This window comes from Triticum dicoccoides, chromosome 3B, assembly GCF_002162155.2.
Source record: "Triticum dicoccoides isolate Atlit2015 ecotype Zavitan chromosome 3B, WEW_v2.0, whole genome shotgun sequence".
Taxonomy (NCBI): Eukaryota; Viridiplantae; Streptophyta; class Magnoliopsida; order Poales; family Poaceae; genus Triticum; species Triticum dicoccoides.
The window spans coordinates 538,285,437-538,299,031 of record NC_041385.1 but is presented as its reverse complement, the minus strand read 5'-3'; positions in this window follow the sequence as shown (position 1 = coordinate 538,299,031).

Sequence of the window (13,595 nt, the reverse complement as noted above, 5' to 3'; positions counted from 1 at the left end):
AAAAATGCCACTGCAATTTTTGCAAACTTTGAAAAACGCCACTGCAGTTTGCAAACTTTCAAAAACGCCACTCCAGACTTTGAAAAATGCCACTAGAAATGGCATGAAATGGCATTTTTCAAAGTTTGGAAATTGCAGTGGCATTTCTTGGATACACCAGATTTGGAGTGGCATTTATCAAATTAACCCAAAACAAAAATAACTGGGCGAGCTGCTGGGTCCCTGGTGTCAGCCGCTCGTTGTGCAATTCTCTCGTTTATTGACTATGTTGACAATGGCATGGGACCCAGATGTCAGAAATCCGCTTGGAGGAGCCATTTTTTTATTGGCTTGAAATAAGGAGGCACTTGCTTGCGTACTGCCATGACCTTGGCGGGTCCCTGCTGTCATCCTCTCGACGTACAATCATCTCATGATTGTGTACGCGTCAACTTGCTAGGCCCACAAGTCAGCCTCTAAACCCGTGGCGGAAAAATACAACCCATTTAAAAAAATAACAGCCCATTCCATACGTTCAAACGGAAAGTTCAACATTCAGAGCAAAGTAACAAGTCTGATCCACATATAGAGTACTGAACTTCCATGTTGACAACCATCATAGCCAAGTTAACTATCTACTCCCACTAATACTCTAGTAGCGTACAAGTACTAACTTACTCTTAGCTAACTAGACGATGCCGGCCGCCATCTGTGGTACATGCTAAACACCGGCACCGGCGTCCTACGCCTCGCCTCGGACTTGCCAGAGGTGTGACAGGGCGCATTGCTCGCGCGCGTTGGCCCTTTCCATGCCGGCGTGGTCCACCGAAGCTTCGGCTTCCAAGCGGGAAACCCACTTGACGAGCTGGTAGTAAAAATCGGTGTTGCGAACGCGTGTGTGCCCGACAGCCTCCAGGGCTATTTGTCGGGCGCTGGCCTCCACGTAGTTGGCCCAGTTGCGGGCGCTCTGGCCGCGACTCAGAGCGTTGGTGCGTTGCTGCTCCATGTCCCGCTAGCGGCGCAAATCGGCGATACGCTGCTCCTCCGCCAGGCGGTCGCACTCCAACAACTCCTGCTCCTCCGCCATGTGGTCGCGCTCCAACAACTCCTCGATCTGCGCATTTCCATCTAAAGACAGATAGAATGCCTCCTCCCTCCGTCTACCTTCCGGTGAAAAACCGAACACTAGTTCCGGCGGTGACCGCCTACGGTGTCGCCTACCGCGGACGGGCGGTGGCATGGCAGACGTGGCAAGCAACGTCGGGCCGGTGGGGGCTTATGAGGATATGGCGAGTTGGGTCATGGTGGCACCGGAGAAGGCCGGGAAACATTACTTATAGGGGGAAGGTAGCGCGATGGTCATCGGAATTCAATGCATAATGGCTTAGCGCGCTAGCTTGCCATGGAAAACTAGGGAAACTGAAATTATGACTGTGCCATCCCATCCCATCTGGGTCGCACGCCGGCATGGCGGTCAAACGAGTGCACTCGAATCATCTCCCTCCTTGTCAATAATGATTCCACGGATTTAAAAAGCCCGCAACAATTAAAGCGTGTCTTTTTTCGCATCAGCTAGCTACCTTAATTACGGCCGGCTGCATGCAGGCACTCAGAATCGCTCGCAGGCAGTACACAAAGCAGCATGCAACGAGTCGCAGCCGAGGGCACGCATGCAGCCACTTAAATCGCTGGAATTAATTAGGCTTAAACTTCTGCATGCCGTTAATTATTGCCATGCCTTGGTCTTGCTGCTTTGCTCACGGTACTAATAAAACCGGACGGAGGGAGTACCTTGGTTGGTGAGAGGTTTGAATTAAGCCCTGCAAACCAAAAAGGAGGTACTAGTAATGTCGGTTTTTTGTGTAGGATTATCCAATCCTTTCAGTATTGTAATGTCGGTGATTACGTGTCTTGTAACCGGATCTTTATTTTATGAATGAGAAACGTATTACCTCGCAAAAAAGGAAAGGAGGTACTAGTACGTGCGTGATCCGCTATTTATTCGTGTAGGATCGAGTAGGTCGTTTCTTGAATTGAGCCCTGCAAACCGGAAAGGAGGTAGTACGTGCGTGATCCGCTATTTATCCATGTAGGATCGATAGTGTAGCTTGTCAGTTTCTTCAGAGGTAGGCATTTTTATCCGTGTAGGATCGATAGTATAGCTTGTTAGTTTCTTCAGAGATAGGCATTTTTATTCAAAAAACTGCCACTTCGCATCTTGCGTCGCAAATAAAACTGCCATGAGCACATTTTTAGGCTAGCTAGTGATCGATCAGTAACTTGTAAAGACTGAGCGAACAGAAATAAGTAACTGTTAATCCATCTCAATGATTCACAGATCATATACAAATATGTAATTCCAAAAGCAAAGATCAGCCACTTTGGATCTTGCATCGCAACTAAAACTAACTAGTACGATTCACATACATAAGATCAACATGTTAATGCATCTCAATGATTCACAGATCATATACAAATATGTAGCTCCAAAAGCAAAGATCTAGAAAAAACAACTATTCTTCCTACTAACATGGATGCTTATCTTGGCCAACATTCAGTACAGACTGAAAGACAAGTTTGTTTGTGAAGTCTACAATTCCTCTTGCAAACGTAAGTGGTTTCACCAACAGCTGGAACCATGAGAATGAACCACACATGATGGAGGAACATCCACTGCAATATGATTTGGTCTTCTCTCGATCACACCGCGAGACTATTTTCGGAATACAAACTTTAACTTAGGGAAAATGATGCCCATTGTATAATCAGACCAAAGCAATGAAGCACCTAGTGTTGGCCAGTAAATAGTATAGTACTACTTTTCTGCAGTCCATGAAGTGACTATCCAATCTTTGTGTCTATTTTCAAATGGCACTGCATGCAGTGATTATACTATTCTCTTGTGCAGTTCAACGAAAATTGCGGACACTTTGTTTGTTTGCCAAATAGCAAGGGGCAGACATCTCTATCTGCACAAATATCAAGCAGCTAGTAAACATATACCACACCATGTTCGCAGTGATGGAAGAGGTGAAATCGATACAACCGAAATTGAGCATCCAATCATTGAATCATGTCATGCACCTCCAATGTAGGTCCACCCTGCCAATAAATTCACATGCAAACCACTAGTATTACTATCTAATGACAATATAAAAAGAGTAGCAAGACAGTAACAAACCATGTACCTTCGTAATGAACAGCTCATAGTGCCACCAATTGGATATAAAGGTTTGGAAAAGAATATGCTCCTAATGTTGAACCAGTTGGACTTTTTGTGCAGTTCCACTAAAATCAAGCATCCCTGTTTGCATAGATATTGAAAGTATGGTTACTATAAAAGTGGCACTAGTTGAAGCATAGACTCACAAATATAAGCATTCCAATTTCTTAATGGGAAAAGGTAGCAAGACTGTTTCTAACCACCTGTTTGAAGGAATAAATAAAGCAACAGTGGCTGATGTCAGGAAGGCATACATAGATTTTTCTGAAAAACTGAGCCATTCCTGACCTTTCCTCTTCTTTTAAGCAAATTTTGTGCAGTTCTACTAAAATAAAATGCCATCACCGCATTGACAATTCAGTGACATTGTACAAAAGGAAATGACTTAACATTACATCATGATGTCGGGTATGTAGTCGATAGGCATTAGAGACAAACATACAGACCTCCTCCGATAACATAATGAACATTAATTTTAACAAAGGTTTGACTAGCTTTACCGCGATAATTTGAGTGAACTCTACACCCTCTGTTCCTTAATATAAGACGTTTTCGCGGTTCAATTTAAAGTACCCAAACGTCTAGTATTTAGAAAAACAGGTAGTAGTTTTCTTGAGCACATATCTAGGAAAGCTTGCCACACTTTATTTATGTCCATACGCTAATGCAACACCATTCCAATACTACAAATATACACTAATCCAGCGGCTAGTGCAACAGTAGAGTAGTTAGTTTATTACAGGGCACAGTACAATGGTTTTACTGAACAGATTTCAATAAAGTCTAGCACTGGAAGGTTTCTATAAGAATTAACAATACAAAATGTAAAGGTAACAAGTTTCAGCATTGGTATACTAGCTGTGCATGAGCATTAAACCAAATACAGAAGTCTGAAGGTAACTAGCATTATTAACTAATGATAGTATAAAAAAATTGCAAACCATGTACCTCCAAGGTAAATATCATTTCGAACTCGGGGGGGACCTTAAAAATTGTTATCCCAATCTTGATAATTGATCAAACATAAAAACTTGATCGAACGAATCAAGAGAACAGCCGGAGGAGGAGGTGCCCACTCTTGACCTTTCCTCTTGTCTTCATAATTGTCTGTGCAGTTTAACCAAAATAAAATGACATCAGCACCTTGGCATTTTGGTGACACTGTACAAAAAAATTAACTTATCTCATGAAAGTGAGGTATGTAATCTATAAGCATTAACAGTGCAAAAATCTAAAGGTAGTAACAAGTTTCATCATTGGCATACTGGCTGTGCAACAGCATTAGAATGCCTTACCTGAAAAATCTTTAATACATCCACAATCAATAGCTAACACTGAAATAATCCAGTGACATTAAATGGCATTGCTTAAATTTATCGGTGGCATTAGACTGAGAGCGGCATTAGTTAAATGTGGCATCACTCTAGCAGTAGCATTGCTTGACTTGACTGCTGGCATTATACTAACAGCAAAAAAAAGTGGCAATAAGAGCATGGGAGGCCCATTCGAATAGTGGGCGCACCAGTACGATGTACCTCCATGGACGCAGAGTGGTGAGGGAGGTATGGTTGCCCAGAGCAACAAATATCCAGGCAGCATATGTGGATTACGTCCCATTTTTGTTCCCTTTAGCTACTTTTTTCCTATGTGAGGACAACAAACCGATCTACCTGGTCATTCTCTATTGTGTTGTCATGTATTTCTACCCTTCTTCAACCAAGAGACACGAGACTCATTCCTTAGCTACTGATTTTCCCCTTTTCAACCTAGATGCGGGTTCGATGCCTACTCTCTTGGACAGTACAGTCTCCCTTCCTTTCCTTATTCAACCCAGACATGGATTAGTCTGCATGAAGTAGGGTTTCCTTTAATAGTGCAAATTATGGTTTTCGTCTGCGTGGCCAGCAGAGCAGAGGATAGCAAATTGGGAAGATGGTGGAGTGGAAAAAGATCCACATGCAACGACGTGCCAGATGGGGCAATAGAACAAGGGTATGGTTCGAAAAGAGGTAGCATACCTGAGGGTTGGCGGGAAGTGGCTTGGGGACGGAGGCCATCCTGCGCGGGCGCTATGTCTGAGAGGACGGCCTTGTCGTCAGTGCGTGACCTCGCTCGCTGATGACGAGTGCGTCAACGCTGCACGTCCTTTTCTTCCCCGGCGGACCTGTGACCACCGGTGAGGAGGAAGAGAGGGGCCGTCTTTTTTAGATCTGGAGAGAGGGTGGTAGTGTGAGAAGCAAGTGGGCAGCCCTTGGCAAGAAAGCGCTGAAGCTCCAGCCTATATATCTTTTTTATACTACTAGTACTGGAGGTGGAGTAGTGGTAGAGTAGTTTATATTTTCTCTGCGTACAGTACCAGTTAGTCGTGCTTCAAAATTGAATGGCACGCCATTAAAAAAATAAAGGTCGATAACTAATGCAGCACCTCGGGCCAACGCGGCCAGATCGCATTTGAACGAGAAATTACACACCATGTTTCGTTGAAATGTGGTCCCGTTCCAACATATCAGTGAGACGACGGCGAGTAGTAGGAGTATTTCCGAACCGACGTCTAGGCCGAGGTGCCCCTTCATGAACCATGGCAAACTGGCAACCTTCCACCGACTCTTCGCCTTTCCCTCTCGATTTGGAACTGCTATCGCACGCTCTTCCTCTCCCTCCTCCATTTTCCTTCAGCCCTTCGCCCTTTCTTCTGCCATTGTTTGATCGTCTTCTCCATGGAGGGAACAGGACGGAAACAACCCTGTTATTCTTGCCCCGATCTGAAAGATGACGTGGTGGAGGAACTCATTAATCGGTGCGACGTCATCACCTCGGCTAGCATGGCAGGTTCGTTCAAGCCCATTCTCGACTCAACTAATAACATCATTAGAAGGAACCCAAGAGTCAAGGAGCAATTTGATCTCCCCTATCTTCTTCGCCGTGACCCTAATGACTGGCGCCGTCACGACGGAGGCCTCGCCCTGTGCAAGTTGATGCCACTTGATAATGATACGTATGATGTTAAGATGCCATCGCTTGAGGGCAAGGCTTGGGCAGGCGCAAATGGAGATTGGGTTGTTTACATTGGGTCCAACTGCGAGTGGGAACTTGTGAATGTGTACACTCATGACCGGGTTCCACTTCCAGAAATCTCAGCAGACTGCCCAGAGGTTGAGCACACCGGTATTGTACGCATGTTCAAATACAATCATGGTGACTGTCTTCTACGGAAGATAGCAATTTCTCAAGTTCCCAACCGCTCTTGGAATTACAACAACTATGAAGTTGTTGCTATCTTCGACAAGCTTGTTGTCGTCCTGGGTGGTTTGACTGGATGGATATTGCTCGAAAATTAGTTTCTGTACATGGGTGAGTACTGTGATGCAATTCAATACGAGGGCCTTGTGTTTGCTGCCACCACTCATGGCACTGTTTTTGCATGGCATCCTCGTTGTTTCGGTACGTTTGTCTTCCACTGTAATTATAATTGTTTCATCCACATGCATGCGGGTTAGCAAGTTTCCCTTTACTAATTAACCTTCTTCTTGTGTTTCCAAGGTCCTGTGAACATTCCACCACCTATACTTGAAGATTTTTATAACCAAGGGGGAGATGACGATGGTGATGATCACGAGCATGAGGACGAGCAGCGCCCATATACTATTTGGCGCCTGGCAACTAATTCCGATGGATCACTTCTTCTCGTGTGTATACAGCCCACTGATGATGTTACTGCTAAGGAAGCAGGTGTAGTCTTCCATGGTCGCACTCTCCGGACCTATTCCAACACCCATTGCATGGTATTCGGGATGGATACTAGTGTGCTAGCGCCAACTCCTTCTCCCTGGTACAGAATTGATAGTCTTGGAGAAAACTCGCTCTTCCTTGGACAAAACTATCCAATGATGGTGAAAGGCGATCCAACTGTTGTTGACACAACGTTACTACCATTTATGAGAAGCAACTGTGTCTATACCTCAGACATTTGGGTGGTTCCCTACCCTAGTACTGATATAGTAGGCCACTTCAGCCTGGATGATCAGTCCTGCGTTGGTCTCCAAATCGACAATGGATGGCCCGTCCCAGAGAATCACTTGTGGTTCAAAGCAAGCGTTTCCAACGCCGAGGAATGGTTGAGCTGAAGTTCATTTGTCGTGTGGTGAAAACTTTAGTATTTATAATGTATCCTCCTTGTCGATGTGGGTGATGGCCTGTTGTATGTAATAAAATGATATGCCTGTGATAAACTTAGTAAATTTATGAATGGCTTTCGAGTCGCTTCTGTGAGTGAGTGGTGTGACGAGGCAAAAAAATATTTTCCGAATACATAATTGTACGTGCATTACAACAGGTTATCAGATGAGGCCAATCAATAATAGTAGTACACTATTTGTACTAGCTTCACATGCTTCGCGCGTCGTGCGGGTGTTTTTACTGTAGCCATATTGTACTATGTAACCAGCACCTCGAATCCTCGATACTAGTAGTACTATATAGTAAGTAGTAGGAGTAGTAGGGTGGCATGGGCCAGAACCAGCATTCACGTCCAGGAGTACGGCACACGCCACTAGCACGACTTCCATCTGACACCATATTTCTTGGAGTCCGTGCTAGAGCAATCTCTTCAACATCATCGTTTCTCTAACTCAGCCATCACGCGGCGGGCGAGGTGGGGGTTTGCCGATAGTTGGTTTCCTTAACTGCGGTCCCACTTGTAAGCCAACTGCAACGCACGACCCCAAACGGACCTCCGTTTTGCATGAACTCCAACAATAATTTTGACTAGAAAAGCAAGACCAAAGAAAACAAGAACCACAAGAATACATTTTACTACTCCTGTAAGTTGGATTAGTGCCTTCTCGATGCATTCATTGTTGATCTGCGGAGGCTCGATCTTGCGTGCTTCTTTCTTCTTCGAGTGTAAAGAAGTAGATGTTGCTTCCTCGCATCTAGTCTCATGTCTAGCCTCTATTCTAGTACTCCCTCCGGTCCGTTTTTCTCTGCGTCTAAGCAGCAACACGCATACCAAGTAGGAGTATCAACACGTGCACTAATCTCATCTATAGCCTCTGTGCTAGCTAAAAGTGACAGAACATCTACTAAATTGCGCTCTGTCAATATATGGATGTACTCTTCTTCCCAATACAAAAACTTGCATCCATTCTACTCCCTCCATTGCACAATACATGCCTTCTATTTGTCAAAATATATATGTATCTAGACATGTTTTAGTATATAGGTACATCCATTTTTGGACAAATGGAAGTCAAGTATTTTGGAACGGAGGGAGTACACAATAAAAATTTTAAGTTAGCACAACTAGTCTAATCCGAGAGCACAACCGAAGATTTGGTCAGGTTCTTCCTCCTTTTGCCAACACGTGGGACATCCAGCATCCAGGTGGTGTCATGAAAGAAAATAGAGTGGTAGTTGAAGCCACGAGATGTGCATATTGGGTTAAACTATAAATAGAATCTTACTACTCTTAAGTAACTCCAAAAGCGGCCACCGAAGATATTTCTTGGATTTGTTTTTCATCACCAGCACGTCGAGGTGAAAGATGTGCAGGTTCAGTGGGTCTGCTTGCGTTTTCACTGACATGTGGGACCGCATGTGAGCAAACAAATGACGGCTCCGCGCGTCCGCTAGCTGGCTGAGAAGAGAGATAGAGGAGGGCTGAACACGGACTGCAGGAAATTTGTTCTACGTACCTCGATATAGGCTCGATATAGTGGGGTGGCATGGGACATAACTAGCATTCACGTCTAGCAGTACGGCACATGCCATCCACACGAGTCCCATCCGACACCAATTTTCTTTGAGTCCGTGCTACAGCCATCTCTTCTCCCTCCTGTTTTCTCAGCCATCACGCGGTGGGCGGGGTGGGGGTTTGCCGATAGTCGGTTTGCTCAACTACGGTCCCACTTGTAAGTGAAAATTCAACACCGCACGCATTCCCGCTTGAGCGGCGTGCCGGACCAACCGTGTGGGGGTGCAACGCAAACACGGCAGGCTTTTCCTTTTGAACTCGTAACTTGTAAAATTTGGTTCTGCTCCATGGCGCGATCGATAGATAGAAAATAATGATTTTTCCTAGAGTAATGAGAAGTTTGGTTCTGGCGCCGTTCATGCATGGAGTACGTATGAAAATTATGAAGTTGATGCGAAAGGTAAGATAATTACTGTAGTATCATATACTACTACATGGATTTGACGGAAAGATAAAAATACATAAGGATCCATCAATGACATCCTCACGCCCTAGTGCGCCGGGTCACCAACCGACGTGTGAGGAGCAGCGGCGTTGGCGGCGAGCTCAACGTGCTTCTGAACAGTGCCGTCCAAGGTTGCCCTGTGGTCCAAGAAGGCCAGCGTCCTATCGTCCTCCACTTGCATGTAGTAGTCCTTGTGGACGATTTGCACGTAGACGTGGGTGATTATGTCGATGGTGTCTTGCTGCGCCAGGCACTGCGCGGCGAGCGCGACCTCGAGGTGGACATTTTCCGGCGCAACGGCAGGCAGTCGCAGGGCCACCAGTGCATCGAAGAGGTTGTCACCATAGTGGCCGTTGAGGGTGGTGGGCATCGCAGAACCTGGGCGCGTCGGCTGGAGGCTTACTTCAAAGTCGTCCGCGAGCTTCTTGACGACGGTGAACTTGTCGAGGAAACCGACGGGGACCTTGTCGAACAAGGAGACGAAGCTATCATCCAAGAGGCCCCTCGCCCTGGCGGCCTCAAGCAATACTACCTGGAGACGTTCCTCGTTGCCGGGCCATAGGACGGCGTCGTGGACCATCTGGCACAGCTGTCTGATGCTCGTGCTCATCGCCTCCATGGGTCTAGCTTAGCTTCTAGTCAAATGATCTTGCGATTCGAGTGATCACTCTTGCCCTTGGTTAGCGTGCGTAGGTGCGTAGGATTTCGTACTACTCCTCGGCCCTCTACTGCACCTGCCTTTGGCTGTATGATAGGTGGGCCAGCCACCCCCTGGGCCCACGTGTCATTCACCCAAAGGCAGTTGTCGTAAGTCAATGAAGCTGCGTCCCCCTCCGTGCCGGTGTAGTATAGTCATCTCACCGGACCTCTAGTTGGGGCCAAACGAGAGAAGTTTGATGTTTACTGGTTTATTGGTCCCCTTTGCATTTTGCGCCAAGTTTTGACCTTTTCTTTAACTAATAAAATGTTAATGCTTGTAAACAAAAATGTTGTGTAAGTCACATTACGAAAAACAAATAATCCCAAAACACTTAGGCATGGTGCATTAACTCCCTCCTTGTTTCTTATTTCGTGACATATAAACCAATGAGAGATGTGGGCCGTGCATGCTTTCAATGACTTGAGACTACCAAACATGACATGCAGTGTTTAGTTCATTGCATGTAATCCTATTAGTACTCTAGTTAGCAAAAAACATTAAGTTCTCTCGCGGATAGGAATAAAACACCATGTATTTATTTACAGAGGGAGTAGTACATTTTTTGTGACATGCATTACAAGATATTGCTAGTCAAATACTAAAATCCAGATGGACGTGGTAGTACTCCTACATCCAGACGGTGGTGCTACTAGTACTAGTAGTAGTACTACCAATGTAGTAGTAGGAGTACTAGCACTGTACTACCCGTTGGTCAAATTATTACGTGATGCTCCTCACAGTGAACTTACAAGACCCTGCGCTGGAGATGACACCTTAGTATAGGCGCCGTGTTTGGCATACCATAGTCGGCCTCACCATCTGCAGTCACTATCATCATGGCTGTAGAGCTAGCCTGCTTACAACTAGCCCTGTTCAACATAATTTCCTGTGCGTAGATGCCCGTGCATTGCACGGAACACCAAGATTGGGGGTGGACGGCTCGGGCAGCGGCCATCGCGCCAGATTTTCCCATGGCCTTCTAGATGTGGTGGGGAGGAGATAAGGCTGATTGTGAGAGACAAGGAGTTGTTTGTAAATAGGGAACAAGTGCAGGCATCTTTTTGCAAAAATGGAGAAGCTTGGTTTGTATGCGTCAGATCTAGATCCGACGGCTATTGGTGAAAGATGGGAGGCACAACATCATCACCAGCTCAGGACCTGTTTGATTCGCAGGATTTTGAAAACGCAGGAATAGGACACGGCAATATTACAAGTTTCAAACTGATATTACAAATGTTAGGAGTAATGTTGCACCTAGGAAGAGGGAATTACTAGGAAGTTTACGTAAGAACTTCCGTTACTTTAGGTGGATGCAGCATTATCGTACAAACTAAAATCCACCACCCTGACAAGTCACTAATGGGCAAATAAGTTTTCAAGTCTCTGGCCACTTGATGTTTCAAAAACAAATTCAGCTTCTGCGGAGACTTTGTCATTTAGGCTTAGACGCTTGCGGTGATCAGCACACCATTCATTGTTGTGCCAGAGAATGCCAAACCTCATTATCTTGAGCACACTTGCCTCCAGAACAAAGAACCTGGCCAATTTAATATCAGATGTGCTGCCTTAGTAGTCGATCAAATCAATTTCTGTAAGATGGAGATCAAGGCATTCGATGAGATTGTTATAGTGCAGCACATTTTTCACTTTCGGGTCTTTTTTTATCTACAAAAGAAGAGAACATATTAGAGAAACTGGCTGCATAAGATTGTTGTGTCATCAAGAGGCACCAATAGCATTTGCTCATACGATAGGGTTGGCTGGCTAGTGATATTTTTTCACTCTCTCTCTCTCTCTCTCTCTCTCTCTCTTTCTATTTCCTCTCATTTAACTAGGAGCACATGAAGATCTTGGGCATTTGTTGCCTTCCACTATGTGGCCGATGCCATATTTCGCAAAAGTATGCCACATAATACGCATCAATGTCAAATCAAAAGATTTTGGCACCGCTCTCGCGATGTGAGAGAGTTGGCACCGCTGTGCACACAGACCCACATGTATAAACAAATCAATCAAACCAACTACACCAGCCTCTCACTCTCCCAAACAAGTGTTTTTTTATTGCCTCGGTCCTCTCTCTCTCTCCCACACAGTGTTTTTTCATTGCGTGAGTTAATTTGGCACCGGAGCAAAGTAGGTTATCCAGATTGGGGCACCAAGTGAGCAATGGAGGGGCATCGATGCCAAATGCATCACAAGTGAATTTGGCACATGTTTTGGCCTACATAGCCCACTTTTGTACTCCCTCCGTCCCAAAATTCTTGTCTTAAATTTGTATAAATACGGATGTATCTAGTTACATTTTAGTTTTAGATACATCCGTATCTAAACAAATGTAAGACAAGAATTTTGGGACGGAGGGAATACTACCTCATATTTAGTATAAAATTTTTACCATAGATTTACCTAAGAAAATGCCAATGCATGTCACTAAAAATTACACCATTTGAAATTATGTTCAAATACGAATCCAACAATATAGTTCTTAGTGACATGCATTGACATTTTGTCAGTTAAATCTATGGTCAAATTTTGATACTACAAAATTGGAAGAGTAAACCAGGACGGAGGTAGTACTTGCTCTTAGGGTAACCATAGAGTTATTGGAGTAGTCTAAGTTACTTTCCACTATGACTAGCCTAGGCTACTATAGTAGTACAGCATAAAAACGATGCAAGTGATCACGTGAGAAAAAATACTAAAAACATTTCTTACGGTGCAGTGCGTAGATGCAGTTTTGAACACTACACTTGTCATCGTAATTTGGGAAAATTACGAAAAAATTGAGCTACATTGTGATTACCATTTACTTATAGGAAAGAAGTTTCACCTCGATGAGTAGCTTCTCCGTGCACGGAAAGCATGTAAGGAATCCAACAACTTGATCCAGATTGGGACAGATAGATTTTAGTGCTAAGATCTTCACTATGCGCATGGACTGGGTCAAGCTTGTGGGAATCATTTCCTGGAAGACAGTCGTAAATACATCAAGAAGAAATTTTAAAATGTGAATTTCAAGAAGACGGAGAAGAAGATGAGTGCTGTACCTGAACGATTATGGATCTAATAAAGAGTTCGGAGAATTTGGCAGACAAGTACACCACCGCTGTCAATTTCGGCGCGTCAATGACCCTAATTTTTGTTGGACCTTCTAGATCTGATACAAGCAATCTCTCAAGGAAAGGCGCATTCTCAATGACCATAACGTGGAACAGCTGGAGTGATCTCTTCCCAATTGATGTCTTGTTGTGGGGCCAGCAAGACACATAAATCCATCGGAGATTCGTTGAGGCGATGTGGAGGCTAATGAACCCGTGGATCTGCTCAAGATGAAGGTACTCGAGCACAGTACAGCTGCGGAGCAGGTGCTCCATAGCCTTCTTCGAGATGACAATGTCGAAGAGGTCGAGTTGCTTGAGTTGAGGGAGAAGAAGGGCGGGCGCGGCATTAATCTGGGGAAGATAGCAGGAGCTGAAGCTGGCGCGGCGCAGCGTTG